Source organism: Antennarius striatus, chromosome 18, assembly GCF_040054535.1.
Source record: "Antennarius striatus isolate MH-2024 chromosome 18, ASM4005453v1, whole genome shotgun sequence".
NCBI classification, from domain to species: domain Eukaryota; kingdom Metazoa; phylum Chordata; class Actinopteri; order Lophiiformes; family Antennariidae; genus Antennarius; species Antennarius striatus.
This window is the reverse complement of record NC_090793.1, coordinates 4,875,862-4,900,576: the sequence shown is the minus strand read 5'-3', so window position 1 is coordinate 4,900,576 and position 24,715 is coordinate 4,875,862. Positions and strand designations below refer to the sequence as shown.

Sequence of the window (24,715 nt, the reverse complement as noted above, 5' to 3'; positions counted from 1 at the left end):
GATTGTGTAGCGGTTAGAGAGACCTAGGGGTGTTTGTGAAAGAGTCCCACCCGAATCCCTCTTGCGTCCACGGCTGAAATGGGCTTTCTCAGGCAGATAGCTGTTGTCTCCCTTAGAGATAGGATAAGAAACACTGCTGTTCGCAAGGGGCTCAACGTAGAGCCGCTGCTCCTTTGCATGGAAAGGAGTCAGTTGAGGTGGTGTGGGCATCTGTTGCGGATACCTCCGGGGGCCTTCCTAGGGAGGTATTTCTGGCTTGTCCAGCTGGGAGGAAACCTCGGGGCAGACCCAGGACCAGGTGGAGGGATTACCGTATTGGCTCGAATATAAGACGACCCTGATTATAAGACGACCCCCTCTTTTTCAAGACTCAAGTTTGAAAAAGACTTTTTGAAAACCAAATTTAATTTTTATACAGAAAATAATTACAGTACATCTGAGACAAATGATTATACCAATATATTATAATCACTTATCGATCATATTGCAATTATTGCAATCTCATTTATCACTATCATCTTGAAGTTTGCATCATAACTTTTCCTCAGCTGCCGGTTAACCTGGACGATCTTCGACCCACTTTTCTCAAGATGTCATACCCACCATCATTTCCAATCATAGACCCACTGCAACACGTTCATCATCACACCCCTCCACTGCAAACCACAACAATTTAATTTGTATCCCTCGGCAACCTCTGGCAACCTCTGCCCCTAATTTTAATCTTAATCCTGTAAATTTTGGCCTTTTAAATATCAGATCCTTAAATAGTAAATCCTTTTAATGCCATGATTTTATTACTTTTAACAAATTGGACTTTTTTATTATTACAGAGACATGGCTATCTGAGGGAGACTGCAGCCCTCTCATTGAAGCAACCCCCCCTGATTTTTCACATCTCCATCAACCCCGGCTGACAGGTAGGGGGGGGGGTTGCTGTTATTTACAGGAAGATTTTTAAATGCACTCCCATTCCACAGAGCAATTTTACCTCATTTGAACATCTTAACTTTATAATAAATTCTAAATACCCAGTGCTAATCTAAATGATCTACAGACCGCCCAGGCCAAACAATGTTTTTATCCAAAAGTTTGCTGAGTTAGTATCTGGTTTTATAACAAACTATGATAAAGTTCTCATTTTAGGTGATTTTAACATACATGTGTGTTGTTCTCAAATTTTTATTACTGATTTTATGGACACTTTTCAATCTTAATCTCACTCAGGCTGTACAGGAACCCACCCACTCAAAAGGTCACATCCTTGACCTAATCCTTCATCACGGTCTCAGCCCTGACAACCTGGTAACAAAGGATATCTGTATGTCTGACCATAAAGCAGTTTTATTTAGTGTAATTTTATTCCAATCGTGTTCTCATCACAGCATACCTGTCCGTCGCCGTGTTTTTAACTCTATGTCTGCCAGCCAGTTTTCTGAGCTTTTTACTGTTGCTTCTTTAACTGCTTTTGATCCAAATTTTAACACAGAGGAGTTGGTCTCCCTTTTTAACCAAACCTGTCACACTGTCCTGTACTCGGTTGCCCCCTATAAAACTGAAAAACCAAATGGTGCACCGCAACCTTGGCTGAATGATTCTATCCAGGAACTGAAGAGAAACTGTAGGAGAAAAGAACGGAAATGGAAGAAGACAGGTTTGCATGTATTTTATGAAATTTGGAAAGAATCAATGAAGAAATATCAAAAAACAGTTGAAGAGGCAAGAGCATCCTTTTTTTAAATTTAATTTTAGCAAATCAATCCAACCCCAGAATTGTATTTAAAGTAATAGATGCAGTCACCACCCCCTCCCCCTGTCATTTTACGGATGCCTCTCAAGAGATGTGTGAAGATTTTTTAAATTTCTTTACAAACAAAATTAAGGTTATAAGGCAACAAATTACCCCCCCAGACCGCGTTTTACACGCCAGTAGGGACATACACAGTTATCTTAAAAATTTTGAACCGGTTTCACTGTCATTTTTATCTGAAATCTTAACCCAAATGAAACCAACTACGTGCAGTCTTGATGTCATTCCAACAATATTTCTTAAAGAGGTTTTTGACACAGTTGGTCCCAGTCTTTTATTGATTATTAACAGCTCATTAACAAAAGGCATTTTTCCATCTTCTTTTAAACATGCTGTGGTCCAACCTCTTTTAAAGAAACCCAACATTGATTTTTCTGATTTTAACAATTTTAGGCCAATTTCTAAACTCCCGTTTTTATCAAAAATTCTTTAAAAAGTGGTTTCAACCCAGCTTTTAGCTTTTATGTCTCATAATAATCTCTTTGAGAAATTTCAGTCTGGTTTTAGAGCTTTACACAGTACAGAAACTGCCCTCCTCAAGGTAACCAAAGATCTTCTTTTAGCGGCTGACAGGGGAGAGAGTACAATTTTAATCCTTTTAGATTTAAGTGCAGCCTTTGACACTGTAGACCATGCCATTTTAATTGACCGTCTTGAAACCTGGCTTGGCATCAAGAACACTGTACTTAGCTGGTTTTATTCCTACCTTTTAGATAGAACCTTTGTGGTCACCATAGGTAATTACATATCCTCGAAAACTCAGATTACCTGTGGTGTACCGCAGGGTTAAATTTTAGGTACAATTTTATTTTTAATTTACATGCTTCCGCTGGGTCAGATCATCCACCGTCACAACGTCTTTTTCCATTGCTATGCCGACGACACACAGATATACCTCCCGCTGAGACCGGATAACCCAAAAAGCCTGGCTGCTGTGTTAGATTGTTTCAACGATATCAACTGTTGGATGGCCCAAAACTTTCTTCAGCTCAATAACTCCAAATCTGAAATCATACTGTTCACTCCTCCAAACTCCATCAGTCCCATCAAAAATAGTCTTGGTCCCCTGTCCGTTAACGTTAAATCCGCTGCCAGAAATCTAGGAGTAATAGTCGATTCAGACCTCAACTTCCAATCTCATATCAATAAAGTTGTCCAGTCCTGCTATCTTCAGTTAAGAACAATCTCCAAAATCAAACCCATGCTCCCACATTCCGACTTAGAAAAAGTAATTCATGCATTCATCTTCTCCAGACTCGATTATTGTAACTCACTCCTCTCTGGCATCAACCATAAATCACTCTTCCGCCTCCAACTGGTCCAGAATGCAGCAGCTAGGCTTCTTACTGGTTTTAAGAGGCGACATCACATTACCCCAATCCTGGCTTCCCTCCACTGGCTTCCTGTGCGTTTTAGAATTGATTTTAAGATTTTGCTGATCACTTTTAAAGCCCATCTGGGTCTGGACCCGAGTTACATAGCGGAAATGTTGACCCCATACGAGCCTAGTATGCAGCCTTAAATCCTTCGGTGGGACACCCTTTCGATTCCAAAGTCGAGGCTTAAATCTAAAGGCAACCGTTCCTTTTCCATCCGGGCCTCTCGACTTTGGAACGACCTGCCTGAGGAGATAAGGCGTGCAGAATCAGTGACATCTTTTAAATCTCTTCTTAAAACCCATTTTTATAGACTTGCCTTTATGTGATGTCGTCTTTTACTTTTACTTTTTTTTTCATTTTTATTTATTCTTTTAGTCTTTCTATTCCTTTTAAGCGTTTATTCTTGTTTCTATTGTCATTAGGCAATGCTGTCTTTTTATCCCTCTATTCTTTTGATTCTAAGTATTAAAAACAAAAGAATAGTTTTATTGCTTTTATTGTTCTTATCTCTTTTACCATTCTGTCTTAATTCCTGTTCTGGTGTGTTTTGCTTAACTTTACCTCAATTTTAGCTTAATTTTGTCCTGCTAATGTTTGGCCTCACTGTCTTGGCTCTTTGTTGCCAAATGTTTCCTGCTTTTGCCTTGTTTGTCAAAGCACTTTGTAAACTTTTGTTTTTAAAGGTGCTTTATAAATAAAGTTATTATGAACATGCAAACTCTTCACAGAAAGGCCATGTTGGAAATGATGGGGTTTGAACCCCTGACCTTCTTGCTGTGATGCAGCAGTGCTAACCACTACTCCACCATGCTAACCAACAGAGTAGGATTTGAGGCTAATCCCTGTGGCATTTATCCATACAAATATATAATAATCTTTTACCATTAAAAATACAAGCAGATCAAAATTGTGAGTCAAGATTTGAATTAACCAATCAATTAAATAGTTAACCAGTAGGACTCCAATGGAACCTGTTTCACCATTTAGTTTTTCTGGGACTGGATGATTTACAGCTCCTTTGCAACTCTGATCTCTGACACTGGTTTCCAGTCCCCATTAGACTCTCAACAGGCAAGATGCGGAGGTTCTGTGGTGAATTATGCCATTCAACAAAGGCATGTTGGTTCATGAGTGAATAAAATTAGAAACATTCTGATTTGCTTCTGAGCTAAGTGAACATTAGATAGATAGATAGATAGATAGATAGATAGATAGATAGATAGATAGATAGATAGATAGATAGATAGATAGATAGATAGATAGATAGATAGATAGATAGATAGATAGATAGATAGATAGATAGATAGATAGATAGATAGATACAGGTAGTCGTCGACTTACGACCGCGATTGGTCCCGACAGATCGGTCGTAATTCGACTTGGTCGTAAATCGACTCTTAAGTAAAAATTCAATCCAGCATCACTGGTGCTGGTGCTTGGCTGTGGGTCGTCCGGATCGTCAGCTGGGGCAGCGCGTGGGTTGGTGGGAGCGGGAGACGATCTTTTCATAATCATTGTGAGCTTTGTCTGAATTGTTCGTTTCTTTGTCTCCTCATAAATTTCATGATATGGACGGAAAGCGTCGTTTGCCATCCGTTCAATCCTTGCAAATGTTTCTATGTTCTATGTCCATTTCTTCAAAGTGTGCACAGAGTTTATTTAACAGGGAAAAGCCTTCTGACAAGCCTTTGGTGGTGAACATTTTTTCTGTTTCCTCCTCTTTCTCTGCTTCTCTTCTCTCTTCTTCTTCCTCTTTCTTCTTCCAGCGCGATCAGTTCTTCATACAGCGCGATCATTCGTAAGTTCTCCAAGGAGAGGTTTTTTGCCAGTTTCACACTTTTCTCCCGAATCTGATCAAGTTCTTCGTCACTTTCAAATCCAGCAGAAGAGTTCACGTAACGCTTGACAGTTTTTCCATACGCCATTCATACATTTCTCCGTCACAGCCTCCTAAGCAGCCGAGCCCATCAGTAGTGGGCTGGGCTATTGATCTCACGGTGTGACTGAACAGCGTGTGTGCGCCGTGGTGACTGAAGAGAGCGCGGGAGCCTCAGAGTGTGAGTACTGTGGCTGGAGGGAATGCCCGCGTTGCCCGGACATTGTGGTCGCAAAGTCGGTCGGTCGTAAGTTGCATAGATCGTAAGTCGACGACTACCTGTACTTTATTAATCCCGGAGGAAATTGTATATATCCACTGCTCAGGCTTTACATAACGAATAATACTGGATAAATACCAGGAGAAAAAGAAACAGTGACATCACAGGACATACCGCAGACATACACTACACTAACAGACACATGCAGCACTAACAGGACTTATATACTAAACTATAACTAAAATATCTTCTTTTCCTTTCGGCTTTTCCCTTCAGGGGTCGCCACAGCGAATCAATTTCCTCCATCTAGCCCTGTCCTTTGAATCCTCTTCACTCACACCAACTATCTTCATGTCTTCCCTCATTACATCCATAAACTTCCTCTTTGGTCTTCCTCTAGGTCTCCTGCCTGGCGGTTCAAAACTCAGCATCCTTCTACCAATATATTCACTATCTCTCCTCTGGACATGTCCAAACCATCTCAGTCTGGCCTCTCTGACTTTATCTCCAAAACCTCTAACATGTGCTGTCCCTCTGATGTACTCATTCCTGATCCTATCCTTCCTGGTCACTCCCAGAGAGAACCTCAGCATCTTCATCTCTGCTACCTCCAGCTCTTTCTCCTGTCTTTTCTTCAGTGACACTGTCTCTAGACCAAACAACATCGCTGGTCTCACCACAGTTTTGTACACCTTTCCTTTCATTTTAGCTGAAACTCTTCTATCACACATCACACCTGACACTTTTCTCCACCCGTTCCATCCTGCCTGTACACGCTTCTTCACCTCTTTTCCACACTCTCCATTGCTCTGGACTGTTGACCCTAAGTACTTAAAATCCTCCACCTTCTTGATCTCTTCTCCCTGTAGCCTCACTCTTCCACTTGGGTCCCTCTCATTCACACACATGTACTCTGACTTACTGTGGCAAACCTTCATTCCTCTCCTTTCCAGGACAAACCTCCACCTCTCTAGCTTCTCCTCCACCTGTTCCCTGCTCTCACCGCAGATCACAATGTCATCTGTAAACATCATAGTCCATGGTGATTCCTGTCTAACCTCGTCTGTCAGCCTGTCCATCACCATAGCGAACAAGAAGGGGCTCAGAGCTGATCCCTGATGTAGTCCCACCTCCACCTTGAACTCCTCTGTCACACCTACAGCACACCTCACCACTGTCTTACAGTCCTCATACATGTCCTGCACTGCTCTAACATACTTCTCTGCCACTCCAGACTTCCTCATACAATACCACAGTTCCTCTCTGGGCACCCTGTCATAAGCTTTCTCCAGATCTACAAAAACACAATGCAGCTCCCTCTGGCCTTCTCTGTACTTCTCTATCAACATCCTCAGAGCAAATACTGCATCTGTGGTACTCTTTTTTGGCATGAAACCATACTGCTGCTCACAAATGCTCACTTCTGCCCTTAGTCTAGCTTCCACTACTCTCTCCCATAACTTCATTGTATGGCTCATCAGCTTTCTTCCTCTGTAGTTGCCACAACTCTGCACATCTCCCTTGTTCTTAAAAATGGGCACCAGCACACTTCTCCTCCATTCCTCAGGCATCTTCTCACTATCTAAGATCCTGTTGAACAACCCAGTCAGAAACTCTACTGCCACCTCTCCTAGACACTTCCATACCTCTAAAGGTATATCATCAGGACCAACTGCCTTTCCACTCTTCATCCTCTTCAATGCCCTCCTCACTTCATCCTGACTAATCTTTGCTACATCCTGGTCCACAACAGTCACCTCTTCTAGTCTTTGTTCTCTCTCATTTTCCACGTTCATCAACTCTTCAAAGTACTCTTTCCATCTTCCCATCACACTACTGGCACCTGTCAATAGACTTCCATCCCTATCCTTAATCACCCTAACCTGCTGCACGTCCTTCCCATCTCTGTCTCTCTGTCTTGCCAACTGGTATAGATCAGTCTCTCCCTCCTTACTGTCCAACCTAGCATACAAGTCATCTAAGCTTCTTGTTTGGCCTTTGCTACCTCTACCTTCACCTTACGCTGCATCTCCCTGTACTCCTGTCTACTCTCCTCGGTCCTCTCAGTGTCCCACTTCTTCTTAGCTAACCTCTTTCTCTGTATGCACTCCTGTACCTCCTCATTCCACCACCAAGTCTCCTTATCTACTTTCCTTCCAGATGACACACCAAGTACTCTCCTACCTGTCTCCCTGATCACATTAGCTGTAGTTGTCCAGTCATCTGGAAGCACCTCCTGACCACCCAGAGCCTGTCTTAACTCCCTCCTAAAAGTCATGCAACACTCTTCCTTTTTCAGCTTCCACCATTTCGTCTTCTGCTCTGCCTTTGCCCTCTTGATCTTCCTCACCACCAGAGTCATCCTACACACCACCATCCTATGCTGTTTGGCTACACTCTCACCTACCACTACTTTACAGTCACTGATCTCCTTCAGGTTACAGGTTACTACACAAGATGTAGTCTACCTGTGTGCTCCTACCTCCACTCTTATAGGTCACTCTATGTTCCTGCCTCTTCTGGAAGAAAGTATTCACTACAGCCATTTCCATCCTTTTTGCAAAGTCAACTACCATCTGTCCTTCTGCGTTCCTCTCCTGGATACCAAACCTGCCCATCACATCCTCATCCCCTCTGTTTCCTGCACCAACATGTCCATTGAAGTCTGCTCCAATGACAACTCTCTCACTTCTAGGCAAGCTCTGCATCACTTCATCAAAGTCCGACCAGAATTTCTCCTTCTCCTCCAGCTCACATCCTACCTGTGGAGCATACCCACTAACAACATTGAACATCACACCTTCTATTTCTAGCTTCAGACTCATCACTCTATCCGACACTCTTTTTACCTCCAGGACATTCCTAACAAACTCCTCCTTCAAGATAACTCCTACTCCATTTCTCTTCCCATCTATACCATGATAGAACAACTTGAACCCTGCTCCTAAACTTCTAGCCTTGCTACCTTTCCACCTGGTCTCCTGTACACACAGTATGTCTACCTTCCTCCTCTGCATCATGTCAACCAACTCTCTACCTTTTCCTGTCATAGTTCCAACATTCAACGTCCCTACTCTTAGTCCTATACTCTTGGTGTTCCTCTTCTCTTTCTTCGAGCGAACGCACTTTCCTCCTCTCCTTCTTCGACCAACAGTAATCCAATTTCCACCGGCGCCCTGTAGGTCAACAGCGCCAATGGCGGTCGTTGTTTACCCGGGCCTCGACCGATCCGGTATGGAAGTCATAGGTTTGATTCGCATCTTTGATTTGGCAAAAGTTTTACGCCGGATGCCCGTCCTGACGCAACCCTCTGTATTTATCCGGGCTTGGGACCGGCACAATAAGACACTGGCTTGTGTCCTCTTGCGGCTACATTAAACTATAACTAAAATATAAACACTATAAAATTAAAATATAAACAGTATATAAAATTTAAAAAAATATAACAGTATAAAATTAAAATATAAACAGTATAAAATTAAATTAAAATATAAAACAGTATAAAATTAAATTAAATTAAATTAAATCTATTCAACCCCGTGCTGACCTCGCCACCTCCCCCCCGCTCCTCCTGAGAGAGTCATTGTACCCCCTGATGGCACGGGGCACGAAGGAGGACCTCAGCCTCTCTGTGGAGGCGCTGTGTGACAGCAGTCTGCCGCTGAAGGTGCTTCTCTGCTGGGAGAAGGTGGTGTGTAGGGGGTGGCTGGTGTTGTTCATGATAGCCTTAACTTTAGACATGGTCCTGCTCTCCAGAATCGTATCCACAGAGTCCAGGCTCAGCCCAACCACTGAGCCCGCTCTGCGGATGAGTCTGTTCAGACGATCCATATCTCTTTTCCTGGCCCCCCCACCCCAACACACAATGGCGTATGACAGCACACTGGAGACTACGGACTGATAGAACATGAGAAGGAGCTTAGGACAGCTGTTGAAGGAGGCCAGCCTCCTCAGGAAGTACATCCTGCTCTGCCCCTTGTACACACAGTTCGAGTTGAGTGACCAGTCCAGTCTGCTGTCGAGCTGCAGTCCCAGATACTTATAGTTTTCTACCACCTCCACCTCACTGCCCTCGATGACCACTGGCTGTGGAGAGGGAGGTGCCCGTCGGAAATCCAGCACCATCTCCTTTGTCTTGGAGACGTTGAGCTGGAGCTGGTTCTGTTGGCACCACTCTACGATGTCAGCCACCAATGCCCTGTACCCCTCCTCATCACCCTCCCGGATACATGCCACTATCGCAGTGTCATCGGAGTACTTCTGTATGTTGCATGTATCCGAGTTGTGCTTGAAGTCTGATGTGTAGAGGGTGTAGAGAATGGGGGAGAGAACGGTCCCCTGTGGTGACCCCGTGATGCTGGTCACCATAGAAGACAAACAGTCCCCCATACGGACGTACTGGGGTCTGTGTGTTAGGTAGTCTGTAATCCAGCTCACGAGGTAGGGGTCCACAGCCATGGAGGTCAGTTTATCCTGCAGGAGCCGGGGCTGGACGGTGTTGAAGGCACTTGAAAAGTCAAAGAAGAGCACTCTGATGGCACAGCACCCGGTGTCCAGGTAGGAGAGTATGCGGTGGAGGAGGTACAAGACAGCGTCGTCAACCCCAACCTTGGCCTGATAGGCAAACTGGAGAGGGTCCATAGCACCCTGCACCTGTGGACGCATGAGCTCCAGGACCAGTCGCTCTAGGGTCTTCATTACGTGGGAGGTAAGAGCGACCGGTCGGTGGTCGTTGAGCTCAGTAGGGCGTCCTTTCTTGGGTACAGGGACAATGCAGGAGGTCTTCCACAGTGACGGGACCCTCCCCAGCCGCAGACTGAGGTTGAACAATTGTTGCAGGGGGTCCCCTAGTTCCGAAGCACAGACTTGGAGGAGTCTTGGGGAGACCTTATCTGGTCCAGCCGCCTTATAGGGTTGTAGCCTCCTCAGCGTTGTCGTCACCAGGTCTGCAGTGATGACGGTCTCCGTCGTGGTGGGAGCAGGAGGTTGTGGCGAGGTTGGAAGTCCAGTGGTTGAGGTGGGACCATTGAGCTTCGCAGTTCTTGGAGTGGGCTCGGGAGAAGTGGAAGGGGTGGAAGGAGAGGAAGCACAGGAGGAGGGAGCATAAGTGGAGTGGTTTGCAGGACCGGAAGAGGCCTGGGACGAGGAGCCGGGAGTGGTGGGGGAGCTGAACTGATTGAAAAGCTGTTTAGTTAATTCGCTCGTTCAATATTCCCCTCCACAGTGCTGTGCCCTTTCCCGTGTCCGGTGATGGTTCTCATCCCATTCCAGATCTCTCGCACCTGGTTGCGCCCCAGCTGCTTCTCCAGCTTCCTCCTGTATGCCTCCTTGGCTTCCCTCAGGCAGAGTCTCACTTCCTGCTGGGCCTTACTCATCTCCTCCTTGTTCTTGCTCCTGAACGCCCACTTCTTCCTGTTCAGGACAGCCTTGACTTCCTTGTTTACCCATGATTTGTTGTTGGGGTAACACCTGATTGTCCTGACAGGGGCCACGGTGTCCACACAGAAGTTCATGTAGTCTGTAAAACACTGAGCAGCCCCCTCAATGTCCTCCCCGTGTGAGCCCACAATAACATTCCAGTCGGTGGTCTGAAAGCAGTCCCTCAGCATGTCCTCTGCTTCCGGGGACCACCTCCTGACCTGCCGTGTTGTTGCTGGCAGCCGTTTCACCAGTGGAATGTAGGTGGGCTGTAGGTGCACTAGGTTATGATCTGATTTACCTAGTGGAGGGAGGGGGGTATGCCTCTTTAGCATTAGCGTAGAACAGATCAATGGTTCTGTTCTTCCGTGTGGGACAGTCTACACACTGGACCATTGTGGGGAGAGAAGAGTCCAAGTTGACGTGGTTAAAGTCACCAGTGATAATGACGAGCGCCTCCGGGTGCCGGGTCCTAAGAGCGGAGGTGGTCCCACAGATGGTCTCTCGTGCCAATCCAGGGTTCGCCCATGGAGGGATGTAGACAGCAAGGACAATAACATGTTAAAATTCACGCGCCAGGTAGTAGGGTCTGATGCTAACAGCTGTTAGCTCCAGATCGCGGTTACACAGTGTTGATTTCACCGTCACATGTCCCGGATGGCACCATCTATTGTTGGTATAGATGATTAATCCACCTCCTTTCTTCTTACCGGCGGTGTTCGTGTCCCGGTCCGCTCGTATGGAGGAGAAGCCGGTTAGTCCGACATTAGCGTCTGGCACGTCGCCAGTTAGCCACGTCTCTGAGAACACCAACAAGCTGGTCTCCCGGTAGCGCTGTTCAGTCCTGCACAGCGCCGTCAGTTCATCCAACTTGTGCGGTAGCGAGTTCACGTTCCCCATGATGACGGAGGGGACGGAGGGCTTGACTCTCCACCGGTTAGCGGCTCTAGCCGTTAGTCTAGCCCTTTCAACGCGACCCGCTCGGCATCCGCGATATCTCCATCGGAGCTCAGCGGGGATGAGATCGCGTGTTGCTGGGTCTCCTTTGACCCTCATAGACATCAACTCCTCCCTGGAGTACACTAGCATATTACTATACATTATCTAAATTTACGTTAAAAAAAAAATACACGCGGAAACATAGAAAAAACACAAAATTATGCATAAAAGTAAATAAGTAACATTAAGTAAAAATTGGCATGGACTGCATGTTTCTAAGGTCAACCTATGATCTAAGTGAAAAATCAGGAACTGTTGTGTGTGTACATTTATCATCATAGTGATGTTGTGTGTATTTGTATTAATCTAAGTGTTCATATGTGTATTTTCTCAATGCTTTGACCTTTCTCCACTGTCTCCTCATGACTGCATTTACGGCCTTGCTGGAGGATGAACACAAAGTTCTTCAGGTGGTGCATGTGGCCATGGTTCTCAGTCTTCCTGTTCTTGGCAATTTTAGTCTTGTCCAGAGTTGCACATCCACATGAAACATGGCCAGACCTGTAGCTGAAGTTAGCGCATATGCTTTGTCTCATGTCATTCGCAGCTGAGGGTTTGAGAACACCATCATAGGCATCTGGTATGCCCCCTTGTGTCTCCTTGGCTTGCTATGGAAAAAACAGACGTCTTGGCAAAAACACAGTCAGATTGAGTGTCCTTAGGTGTCAAAAAGAAAAGATAAAGACAGGTCAGGATACAGTTGTTTTCCTTTCTCCGCCCTTTCCTTATCCCTCCTTCTTCTACCTTTTGAAGGAAGTGTCTCTTGAAGGCGGTGCTGAGGATTTGGAGACAGTGAAGACAGATACAGAGCCCTATCCTATCACTTCCCTTACATGACTTTTTTTTCTCTCAAAATGATTTCTAAACTGTCTGAACTTTCTAAATTTTCTAAATAATTCATTTTCAATGTGCCTATTAGTGCAACCTTTTGTGATACGGTGCCAATGTGAAACATTTCAACCACATATTTACCCCATTTTTTCTGCTATTATCTTAGATGGGCCTGTGAGAGGATTAAATAGCAATTGCCAATTAGTTATTTTAAACATTCCACCACACAAACTCAAGGAATTCCCTGGAGGTAAAAATAGTGTCAGATAAAATGATGTCTGAAGCTAGACATCAAAGGTGTGATGTTCCATGTTGTTAGTGGATATGCTCCGCAGGTACAGTGTGTGTAACGGGTGTTGTTTGGACCCAAATGCAGTACTCTTTTGTAGAGGAGATAAGATGTAGCTTACTTCAGCCGAGGCAGGACGCCCTGAGTTCTCGAGAGCAGGCAGCACGAACTGTGAGGCCGACGAGGAGTGATCCGAAGAGAGGTCGGGGCAGGCAGGGAGGTCGAAGCCAGGTGAACAGTCCGTGAAGGCAGAGGTACCGTTTAGGAACAGGCAGGAGAAGAGACGAGGCCAGGCGGAGGAGTCGAAACCAAACGAGCAGGCAGATACCAGAGGTGCTGAGGCGAAGCACGAGGTCAGGGACAGAAGGCAGGTGAGTTTACCGGGAGGCAGACGAGGATGGCAGGTCAGGGACAGGCAGAGTCGATACCGGAAAATCAGACGGAAAAAACGCTGGAAAGTCTCGCATAACGCTGAAGAACAATCTGGCATGGAGTGAAGGTGCTGGAGAGACTAAATGCAGGCTTGATTGCAGTGATCAGAAGCAGGTGAGCAGCATGGGCTGAAGCAGTAGGCGTGGCCGGCAGGTAGAGTGGAGCAGAGTGAGGGAGAGTGGAAAAATACTGCAGGGGTGTGACAGGAGGGGAATGAGAGGCGGAGACTGTGACAGATCCCCCCCCTCAAGGGACGGCTCCTGACGTTCCAAAACTGCCGCAGAGGAACCGGGTGGGTGGAGGGGGCCAGGTGGAGGGCTAGAATTCTTCAGAGGCCTCTGTCCTAGTCTCTTCGTCCGCCGAGAGAGAACTGTCCCCCTCCGAGGCTGAGCTGACGTCATCCCCTGTAGATGCCCCAGATGCAGGAGGAGACCGAGTGTTGCCGATGGGACCCCCTCGTTCAGAGACAGTGTTGGAAGGCTGGTCAGGGTGTAGGCGATGAAACTCCTTAATGAGTCTAGCATCCAGGATCTGACGGGCCGGGACCCATGACCGTTCTTCCGGACCGTACCCCTCCCAGTCGACGAGGTATTGTAGGCCCCTCCCACGGCGACGAGAGCGTAGCAGGCGGTGCACTGTGTAAGCAGGGGCCCCGTCAATGAAGCGAGGAGGCGGAGGTGGCTGGGAGGCAGATTGCAGAGGACTTTCCTGGAACGGTTTGACCCTGGAAACATGGAAGGTGGGGTGAATCCGCATGGTGCGGGGCAACTTGAGCCGAACAGCCACAGGGTTTACTACCTTCTCGATGGGGAATGGCCCAATAAACTTGGGGGCCAATTTCTTGGACTCCACCCTCAGCGGAAGGTCTTGGGTCGACAGCCACACCTTCTGTCCCACCTGGTAGGGGGGAGCCTGGGATCGACGGCGGTTGGCGGCTGTCGTGTACCGGTCAATGGCTCGCAGGAGAGCTGTCCGAGCCTGTGTCCAGGTCCGGCGGCAACGGCGAATGAAGGCCTCCACGGAGGGGCAGACTGTCTCTTTCTCCTGTGCAGGAAAGAGGGGTGGTTGGTAGCCATAGGCGCACTGAAATGGGGATAGGCCGGTGGTAGAGCTGATGAGGGTGTTGTGGGCGTATTCCACCCACAGCAGTTGAGTGGACCAGGAGGCAGGATTCTTTGAAGCCATGCAGCGGAGCGCTGTCTCCATCTCCTGGTTCATCCTCTCGGACTGGCCGTTGGATTGAGGATGAAACCCGGAGGACAGGCTGGTGGAGGCTCCCAGGAGGCGGCAGAATTCTCTCCAGAAAGCAGAGGTGAACTGGGGTCCTCGGTCTGAGACCACGTCGGATGGGAGGCCGTGGAGCCGGAACACGTGCTGCAGGACCAGTTCAGCGGTTTCTTTGGCCGAGGGGAGCTTGGCCAGGGGCACGAAATGGGCCATCTTGTTGAACCGGTCCACTACTGTCAGGATGGTGGTGTAAACTCCTGACAGTGGCAGCCAGGTGACAAAGTCTAAAGAGATATGGGACCAGGGTCGGTGGGGCACAGGCAGAGGATGCAGGTGCCCGGCGGGAGCCCGGCGAGGAGCCTTGTTCTGACTGCAGACTGGGCATGCGTTTACAAAGTCTTTGATGTCATCATCCATGGAGGTCCACCAGAACCGCCGCTGCAGAACCTCCTTGGTGCGGTGTATTCCGGGATGACAGGTGAGTCGAGAAGCGTGGGCCAACTGTAGAATCTCAGACCTTAGCTGCTGGGGAACGAATAGGCGGTTTTGGGGGCAGGAGCTGGGCCCCGGCTGGTCCTCCAAAGCAGCTCTCACGCGCTCCTCCACCTCCCAGGTGAGAGCGGCCACCAGATGAGAAGCAGGAAGGATGTTGTCAGGACTAGAGGGGGCCTCCTCCCCGCCCATGAATTGTCGGGATAGGGCGTCAGGTTTTACATTGCGGGAGCCTGGCCGGTAGGAGAGGGTAAAACAGAATCTGGCGAAGAATAGAGCCCACCGGGCCTGACGGGAGTTCAGTCTCTTGGCTGAGCGGATGTACTCCAGATTCTTGTGGTCAGTCCAGACGAGGAAGGGGGACTTGGTTCCCTCCAACCAGTGGCGCCACTCCTCCAAAGCCAGCTTCACCGCCAATAGTTCTCGGTTCCCAATGTCATAATTAATCTCTGCTGGGGACAGACGCCTGGAGAAGAAAGCACAAGGGTGTAGTCTTTGATCCTTGGCAGAACGCTGAGAGAGAACGGCCCCTACCCCCACATCAGAGGCGTCGACTTCCACAACGAATTGTCTCTCAGGGTCAGGGATCAGGAGAATGGGGGCCGAGGTGAAACGTCCTTTCAGGAGCTGGAATGCCTCCTCGGCGGCCGAAGTCCAGTGGAAAGGGACCTAGGAGGAGGTGAGGGCGGTGAGAGGTGCTGCCACCGTGCTGTAGCCCCGGATAAACCTCCTGTAGAAGTTGGCGAACCCCAAAAAGGGTTGCAGCTGCTTGCGAGAGTCAGGGACAGGCCAGGAGGCGACAGCTGAGACCTTTGCGGGGTCCATCTCCATGCGGTCCCGGCCAATGATGTAACCTAAGAAGGAGACAGAGGAGGCATGGAACTCACACTTTTCGGCCTTGACAAACAGGGAGTTCTCTAGCAGGCGCTGCAGCACCGTCTGGACATGGAGGATATGTTCCTGCTTGGACCGGGAGAAGATCAGGATATCATCCAGATAGACAAACACAAACTTGTTTAGCATGTCTCTCAGCACATCATTGATGAGGTTTTGGAACACAGCCGGGGCATTGGTGAGCCCAAACGGCATCACCAGGTATTCGTAGTGTCCTGTAGGGGTGTTAAAGGCCGTCTTCCACTCATCTCCCTCTCGGATCCGCACCAGATGGTAGGCGTTGCGGAGATCCAGCTTAGTGTACACGGTGGCCCCTTGGAGCAGCTCAACAGCTGAGGCGATGAGGGGGAGAGGATAGCGGTTCTTCACAGTGATGTCATTCAGACCTCGGTAGTCGATGCACGGCCTCAGAGACCCATCCTTCTTGTCGACGAAGAAAAACCCCGCTCCAGCAGGTGACGAGGAGGGTCGAATGATTCCGGCGGCCAGGGCATCGCTGATGTAGGTCTCCATGGCCTCCCTTTCAGGTGCGGACAGCGAGTAGAGACGGCCCTTGGGGGGTACAGAGCCGGGAAGGAGGTCGATGGCGCAGTCGTAGGGCCGATGAGGAGGTAGAGAGGTGGCCCTCGCCTTACTGAACACCTCCCGGAAGTCGTGATAGTCAGAAGGCACCATGGAGAGATCAGGAATGGAACAGGGTCTGGCAGACGGCGTGGGGGCCCCCACAGGTCTGAGGCAGATCTGCTGACAGGAGGGACTCCATCCCAGGATGGACCCCGTGGACCAGTCTATATGGGGGTTGTGGCGTCGAAGCCAGGGGTAGCCGAGGATGAGGGGAAGATTGGGAGACCTCAGGATATGAAACCGGATGGTTTCACGGTGTGTGCCAGACAGGAGCATAGAGATGGGGGCAGTCTGATGGGTGACAGTTCCCAGGAGATGACCGTCCAGAGCGCTGGCTGGCATGGGGCGAGGGAGAGGATCTCGACTGATGTCCAGTTGACGGGCGAGGTCCTAATCCATCAGGTTGACGTCTGCCCCCGAGTCGATGAAGGTGGCGAGGGTGTGGGACCCCCCTACCAACAGGAGCTGGGCATGAAACAGAGGTCGTGGGCTAGGGGCAGAGTTCTGGGACCGGCTCAGCAAAATGCCCCCTTCTACTGCTGAGCCCTCCCTTTTACTGGACACCGGGAGACAAAATGGCCGGCTTGGCCACAGTAGAGGCAGAGATTTTCCCGGCGGCGTCGTTCTCGTTCCTCTGGTGTAAGGCTGGTTCGCCCCACCTGCATGGGTTCCACCCCCCCCCGTGCATAGGTTCAGAAGAGGGAACAGGAATGACTGGGACCCTATGTGAACGAGCAGAACGCCGGGGATCACCTCTCTCACGGCGTTGTTCCTTCCTCCTCGTCTGTATCCGCCTGTCCAGCCTCGTAGTCAGCTCAATGAGACCGTCCAGGGAATTGGGAAGGTCGAACGGAACCAGCTCATCCTTTACGTAAGGAGCCAGCCCATTTAGGAAGGCGTCACATTGGGCAGCAGCATTCCAATCGCTGAGACGAGCCCGAGTTCTGAAGTCTATGGCATAGTCCGAAACTGTCCGATCTCCCTGCCTCTGACTCATGAGTCCCCCTGCTGCATCAGGACCCAGGGAAACGGGTCCGAACACCTTGCGAAGCTCCTCACTGAAGGCTTGGAATGTGGCGCAGGCAGGCGTGCCTCTCTCCCACTCCGCCGTCCCCCACAGATGTGCTCTACCAGTGAGGTGATGGCGAAGGCGACTCTGGCCCCCTCTGTGGCGAAGGTATGGGGTTGCAGGGCAAACAGGATTGCAACTCTCAGGATCCCCATCGTAGCGCTCTGGTGCCCCCACACGGGGCTCAGATGTGGAGCTTGATGCTGGCACAGGGGTGGGAGAAGGAGGGGCCGGAACTGGGACCGAAGCAGCGTGTTGCGCCATGGAAGCTGCCATCTGCTGTACCTGGGCAGCTAGCGAGGTTAGCGCTCGTTCCAGGGATGATGCAGACTGAAGAGCCTCTGCCGCGTTGGAGACTAACAGAGACTCATGCTGCTAAAGCATTGCCTCCACGAGGGCTAGGCGAGACTGGGGGGATGTGGGGTCTGCTGGGTCCATTTCTGGCCAGATTGTACTGTAACGGGTGTTGTTTGGACCCAAATGCAGTACTCTTTTGTAGAGGAGATAAGATGTAGCTTACTTCAGCTGAGGCAGGACGCCCTGAGTTCTTGAGAGCAGGCAGCACAAAATGTGAGGCCGACGAGGAGTGAGCCGAAGAGAGGTCGGGGCAGGCAGGGAGGTCGAAGCCAGGTGAACAGTCCATGAAGGCAGAGGTACCAATTAGGAACAGGCAGGAGAAGAGACGAGGCCAGGCGGAGGAGTCGAAACCTAACGAGCAGGCAGATACCAGAGGTGCTGAGGCGAAGCACGAGGTCAGGGACAGAAGGCAGGTGAGTTTACCGGGAGGCAGACGAGGATGGCAGGTCAGGGACAGGCAGAGTCGATACCGGAAAATCAGACAGGGAAAAAACGCTGGAAAGTCTCGCATGACGCTGAAGAACAATCTGGCATGGAGTGAAGGTGCTGGAGAGACTAAATGCAGGCTTGATTGCAGTGATCAGAAGCAGGTGAGCAGCATGGGCTGAAGCAGTTGGCGTGGCCAGCAGGTAGAGTGGAGCAGAGTGAGGGAGAGTGGAAAAATACTGCAGGGGTGTGACAGGAGGGGAATGAGAGGCGGAGACTGTGACAGTGTGAGCTGGAGGAGAAATTTTGGTGGGACTTTGATGAAGTGAGGCAGAGCATACCTAGAGGTGAGAGAGTTGTCATTGGTCCAGGCCTCAATAGACATGTTGGTGTAGGAAACAGAGGTGATGGAGGAAGTGATGGGCAGGTTTCGTATTTAGGGGAATGCGGAAGGAAAGGGCTATAGTGAATACTTTCTTCCAGAAAATGTAGGAACATAGGGTGACCTATAAGAGTGGAGGAAGGAGCACACAGTTAGACTACATTTCATGTAAACGGTGTAATCTGAAGGAGATCAGTGACTGCAAGGTAGTGGTAGGTGAGAGTGTATCCAAAAAACATACAATGGTGTTGTGTTGGATGACTCTGGTGGTGAGGAAGATGAAGAGGGTAAAGGCAGAGTAGAGGACAAGAGGAAAAAATGGTGGAAGCTGAAAAAGGAAGAGTGTTGCATGACTTTTAGGAAGGAGTTAAGACAGGCTCTGGTTGGTCAGGAGGTGTTTCCAGATGACTGGGCAACTACGGCTAAAGTGATCAGGGAGACAGGTAGGAGAGTATGTGGTGTGTCATCTGGAAGAAAAGTAGATAATGAGACTTGGTGGTGGAATGGGGAGGTACAGGAGTGTAAACAGAGAAAGAGGTTAGCTAAGAAGAAGTGGGACACTGAGAGGACTGAGGAGAGTAGACAGGAGTACAGGGAGATGCAGTGTAAGGTGAAAGTAGAGGTAGCAAAGGCCAAACAAGGGGCTTATGATGACCTGTATGCTAGATTTGACAGTAAGGAGGGAGAGCCAGATCTATACAGGTTGGCAAGACAGAGAGACAGAGATGAGACGGGCGTGCAGCAGGTTAGGGTGATTAAAGATAGGGATGGAAGTCTATTCACAGAGGCCAGTAGTGTGATGTGAAGCTGGAAAGAATACTTTGAAGAGTTGATGAATGAATAAAATGAGAGAGAGCAAAGACTAGAAGAGGTGACTGTTGTGGACCAGGAAGTTGCAAAGATTAGTCAGGATGAAGTGAGGAGGGCGTTGAAGAGGATTGAGAGTGGAAAGGCACTTGGTCCTGATGATATAGCTGTGGAAGTATGGAAGTGTCTAGGAGAGGTGGCGCTACAGATTCTGACTGGGTTGCTCAAAAGGATCTCAGATAGTGAGAAGATGCCTAAGGTATGGAGAAGAAGTGTGCTGGTGCCCACTTTTAAGAACAAGGGAGGCAACTACAGAGGAATAAAGCTGATGAGCCATACAATGAAGTTATGGGAAAGAATCGTTGTAGCTAGATTAGAAGTGAGCATTTGTGAGCAGCAGTATGGTTTCATGCCAAAAAAGAGTACTACAGATGCAGTATTTGCTTTGAGGATGTTGATAGAGAAGTACAGAGAAGGCCAGAGGGAGCTGCATTGTGTTTTTGTAGATTTGGAAAAAGCTTATGACAGGGTGCCCAGAGAGGAATTGTGGTATTCTATGAGGAAGTCTGGAGTGGCAGAGAAATATGTTAGAGCTGTGCAACACATGAATAAGGACTGTAGGCTTAGTTCAAGGTGGAGGTGGGACTGCATCATGGATCAGCTCTGAGCCCCTTCTTGTTCACTATGGTGATGGACAGGCTGGCAGACGAGGTTAGACAGTAATCTCCATTTACTATGATGTTTGAAAATGACATTGTGATCTGCAGTGAGAGCAGGGAACAGGTGAAGGAGAAGCTAGAGAGGTGGAGTTTTGTCCTGGAAAGGAGAGGAATGAAGGTTAGCCGGAGTAAGACAGAGTACATGTGTGTGAATGAGAGGGACCCAAGTGGAAGAGTGAGGTCAGAGGGAAAAGAGATCAAGAAGGTGGAGGATTTTAAATACTTAGGGTCAACAGTCCAGAGCAATGTAGAGTGTGGAAAAGAGGTGAAGAAGCATGTACAGGCAGGATGGAACTGGTGGAGGAAAGTGTCAGGTGTGATGTGTGATAGAAGAGTTTCAGCTAAAATGAAAGGAAAGGTCTAAAAAACTGTGGTGAGACCAGCAATGTTGTTTGTTCTAGAGACAGTATTACTGAGGAAAAGACAGGAGACAGCACTGGAGGTAGCAGAGATGAAGATGCTGAGGTTCTCTTTGGGAGTGACCAGGATGGATAGTAGCAGGAATTTGGACATCAGAAGGACAGCACATGTTAGAGGATTTGGACATAAAGTCAGAGAGGCCAGACTGAGATGGTTTGGACATGTCCAGAGGAGAGGTAGTGAATATATTGGTAGTTTTGAACTGCCAGGAAGGAGGCCTAGAGGAAGGACCAATGAGGAGGTTTATGGATGTAGTGAAAGTGGACATGAATATATAGTGCCATGTATCCGGGAGGGTGTTGAGGGGGGGTACAGGGCATTGGTGGCTGACTTTGTGGAGTGGTGCCAACAGAACCAGCTCCAGCTCAACGTCTCCAAGACAAAGGAGATGGTTCTGGATTTCCGGCGGGCACCTCCCTCTCCACAGCCGGTGATCATCAAAGGCAGTGAGGTGGAGGTGGTAGGAAACTATAAGTACCTGGGACTGCAGCTAGACAGCAGACTGGACTGGTCACTAAACTCGGACTTTGTGTACAAGAAGGGGCAGAGCAGGATGTACTTCCTGAGGAGGCTGGCCTCCTTCAACATCTGTCCTAAGCTCCTCATGTTCTATCAGTCCGTAGTCTCCAGTGTGCTGTCATACGCCATTGTGTGTTGGGGTGGGGGGGCCAGGAAAAGAGATATGGACCGTCTGAACAGACTCATCCGCAGAGCGGGCTCAGTGGTCGGGCTGAGCCTGGACTCTGTGGAGACAGTTCTGGGGAGCAGGACCATGTCTAAAATTAAGGCTATCATGAACAACACCAGGCACCCCCTACACACCACCTTCTCCCAGCAGAGAAGCACCTACAGCGGCAGACTGCTGTCACACAGCGCCTCCACAGAGAGGCTGAGGTCCTCCTTCGTGCCCCGAGCCATCAGGGGGTACAATGACTCTCTCAGGAGGGGCGGGGGGGAGGTGGCGAGGTCAGCACGGGGTTGAAAATGGATTTAATTTAATTTAATTTTAATTTAATTTTATACTGTTCATATATATATATATATATATATATATATATATATATATATATATATATATATATATATTTATTTATACTGTTTTTTATTTTAATTCAATTTTATACTGTTTATATTTTAATACTGTAATATTTTTAAATTTTATACTGTTTATATTTTAGTTATAGTTTAGTATATAAGTCCTGTTAGTGCTGCATGTGTCTGTCTGTTAGTGTAATGTATGTCTTGTGGTATGTCCTGTGATGTCACTGTTTCTTTTTCTCCTGGTGTTTATCCAGTATTATTTGTTATGTAATGCCTGAGCAGTGGATATATGCAATTTCCTCCGGGATTAATAAAGTATCTATCTATCTATCTATCTATCTATGAAGGTAGTGTGTGTGAGAGAAGAGAATGCAGACGACAGGATTAAATGGAGGCAACTGATTCACTGTGGCAACCCCTGAAGGGAAAAGGCGAAAGGAGAAAAAGACGCATGTTAGTTAACATGTCTTCGACGTTAAATGGTAACACATTGGAAAATAGATGACTTTCGACTGTGCTCAATGTGAAGCAGCAGCACTTGGCTTTGAAACAACAAGATGACTAAAAACAACTAGACAGTTATTGCCGCCAACATGGTTTTCACTCCGTCCATTCTATTTGTACTTGTGAACACTGGTCACACACACATGACATCACAGCAGTTGTTGTTGCAGGCAAGACGTACCATGACCCAAAAAGCTTCGTTTACAGCCATCGGCATAACCAGCATTTTCAAGAAGACCTCGCGGGGATTTCTTATCACAAGGCTAACCTGTGTGATTCTGCCTTATTAAAATCGACCTAACGGCAAGACTGCGTCTGCTCTTTTTACACATTGCAGTGAGAGCAAGGAGTTGGTAAGACCCTCCAGAGCAAGCAAAAGTATTCTGTTGGGTTTGTCCGTCTGTTAAACAACTTTGAAATGTCTGCTGATGTAATTAAGTGCTATACAATTAAAGGTTGATTTATTGATTATCACCATGTCTCCGAAAAAGATGCAAAATTTGTAGAAAAACCCAGTGACAATGAGTGCTTTCTTGAGAAAAAAAACAAAAAACAAAAGTTAATGAAGAAAAAGAGTCAGATTATTACTGAGATATTACTGAGATTTGTGTGGAGAAGGCTCTCTCAGCTTGGTGCAGTATCCAAAGGAGAATACAGTGTATGAAATAAAGGTAAAGAAAACTTTTGAAAAATGAACTCTGAAATTACCGTAAATAATAAAATAGTTTGTCACTATATCACGGAATTTCATTTTTCTCGGGTGGTCCTAGAGTGTATTAACCGCGAGTAACAAAGGTTTACTGTAAATGCCATTAGTTTAGGGAGGGCCTTGAACAAATCCCTCTTCCCTGTTTGCTGTGCATGTTGAATAGTCCATTCTCGAATGTTATGAAGCATGTTAAGTATGATGAAACACAGGAAGATCTTAAAGTGACTTAAGGTACCTCTCCTAGCCTGAGCCATTGGCTCTCCAACAGCAGCATATGCTGTTCTTCACGTCATGCGTCTTTCACCTTCTCTGTCAGGCCAGAGCTTTCTTTTTTGGTTGAGGAGCAGTCTCCTCATCTGCAGTGTGAACAAATTCAAAGTATGAGCAATGGGAAAGTCGGACAATATCAGAAATAATAATAATAATAATTTATGAAGGGATTTGTGAGGGAGCCCAAATAGCAGAGAATTGCAATAGTTGAGTCGAGAGATGACAAGACTATGGACAAGAATGGCAGTAGTGTGGGGCGTGAGGGAGGGGCGGATCAATTGTCTAATTGATATTGCGTAGGTGGAAGTAGGCAGACCTGGTGATGTTGCTGATGTGTGAATGAAAGGATAATGTGCTGTCAAGGATGACACCCAGACTCTTAACCTGGGGAGAAGGTGAGACGGTGGAATCATCGATGATGAGAGAAAAGCTGTCTGTTATGGCAATGGTGGATTTGGTACCAATGAGGAGGACCTTGGTTTTATTGTTGCTTAATTTAAGGAAATTTAGGGTGAACCAGATTTTTATTTCAGAGATGCAATCAGTAAGGGAGGTGGGCGGATGAGTGGACGAGAGTTTAGTGGTGAGACAGAGCTGGGTGTCATCAGCATAACAGTGGAAATGAATATTGCGAAAAATATTACCAAGGGGAAGGAGGTATATGATGAAAATAAGGGGCCTCAGTACTGAACCCTGGGGCAAGCCTGAAGTGACAGGGGTGGGGGAGGATTTAACGGACTTGAATCGAGTGAACTGAGTGCAGCCAGAAAGGTAAGATGAAAACCAGGCTAATGGATTGTGGGTGATGCCAGTAGGAGATAGTCTGTTGAGGAGGGTGGATTGACAGATGGTATCAAAGGCTGCACTCAGGTCAAGGAGGACGAGGATGGTGAGGAATCCAGAATGAGCTGCCATAAGATCATTGGTGATTTTATTTAGGACAGTTTCAGTGCTGTGGATTGAGGGGAAACCAGAATGGAACTGTTCATACAGGTTATTGTGTGAGAGGTGAGGGTGAAGTTGGGAGGCAACGCTCTTTTCAAGAATTTTGGAAATAAAAGGTAGATTGGAGATGGGACGGAAGTTGTTGAAGTCAGAGGGGTTGGCGCGAGGTTTTTTCATTATTGGGTGATGGCAGCAGTTTTGACCAAAGTAGGAACAGTTCCAGTGGTGAGAGAGGAGTGAATGATGGCAGAGATAAGAGGGATCAAGGAGGGGAGACAGGCTTTAACAAATTGTGTGGGTAAGGGGTCCAGTTGACAGGTGGATTTCTTAGCATTACTGATGAAGTTTGTTATTTCTGATGTAGTGGGTAACTGGAAGGAAGAGAAAAATTGTATAGGCATGTGAGGCTGGGATGCTGAGGTGAGGGATGGATCCAAGATGTTAGTTTTTGATTTTGTCAAAAACATCCAGGTGGATATTTGTGATTTTATCATTTAAAAAGGTCATGATAGAGTTGCAGAAGGAGGTTGTGTTCAGTCGAGGGGGTAGAGAGTCCTGAGGTTTGGTGATGTTAT

The 24,715-nt window shown here is 47.8% G+C and overlaps 1 long non-coding RNA gene across 1 annotated transcript in view; it reads left to right on the top strand.

The window, feature by feature from the left end:
• The first annotated feature begins 838 nt into the window (after positions 1 to 838).
• LOC137611881 (uncharacterized) overlaps positions 839 to 24,715 on the top strand; it is a 42,666-nt gene continuing 18,789 nt past the window's right edge. The window contains exons 1-2 of the long non-coding RNA XR_011038794.1: positions 839 to 920; positions 1,228 to 1,321. This is a non-coding gene — a long non-coding RNA (uncharacterized lncRNA). The remainder of the gene's footprint in view (positions 921 to 1,227; positions 1,322 to 24,715) is intronic.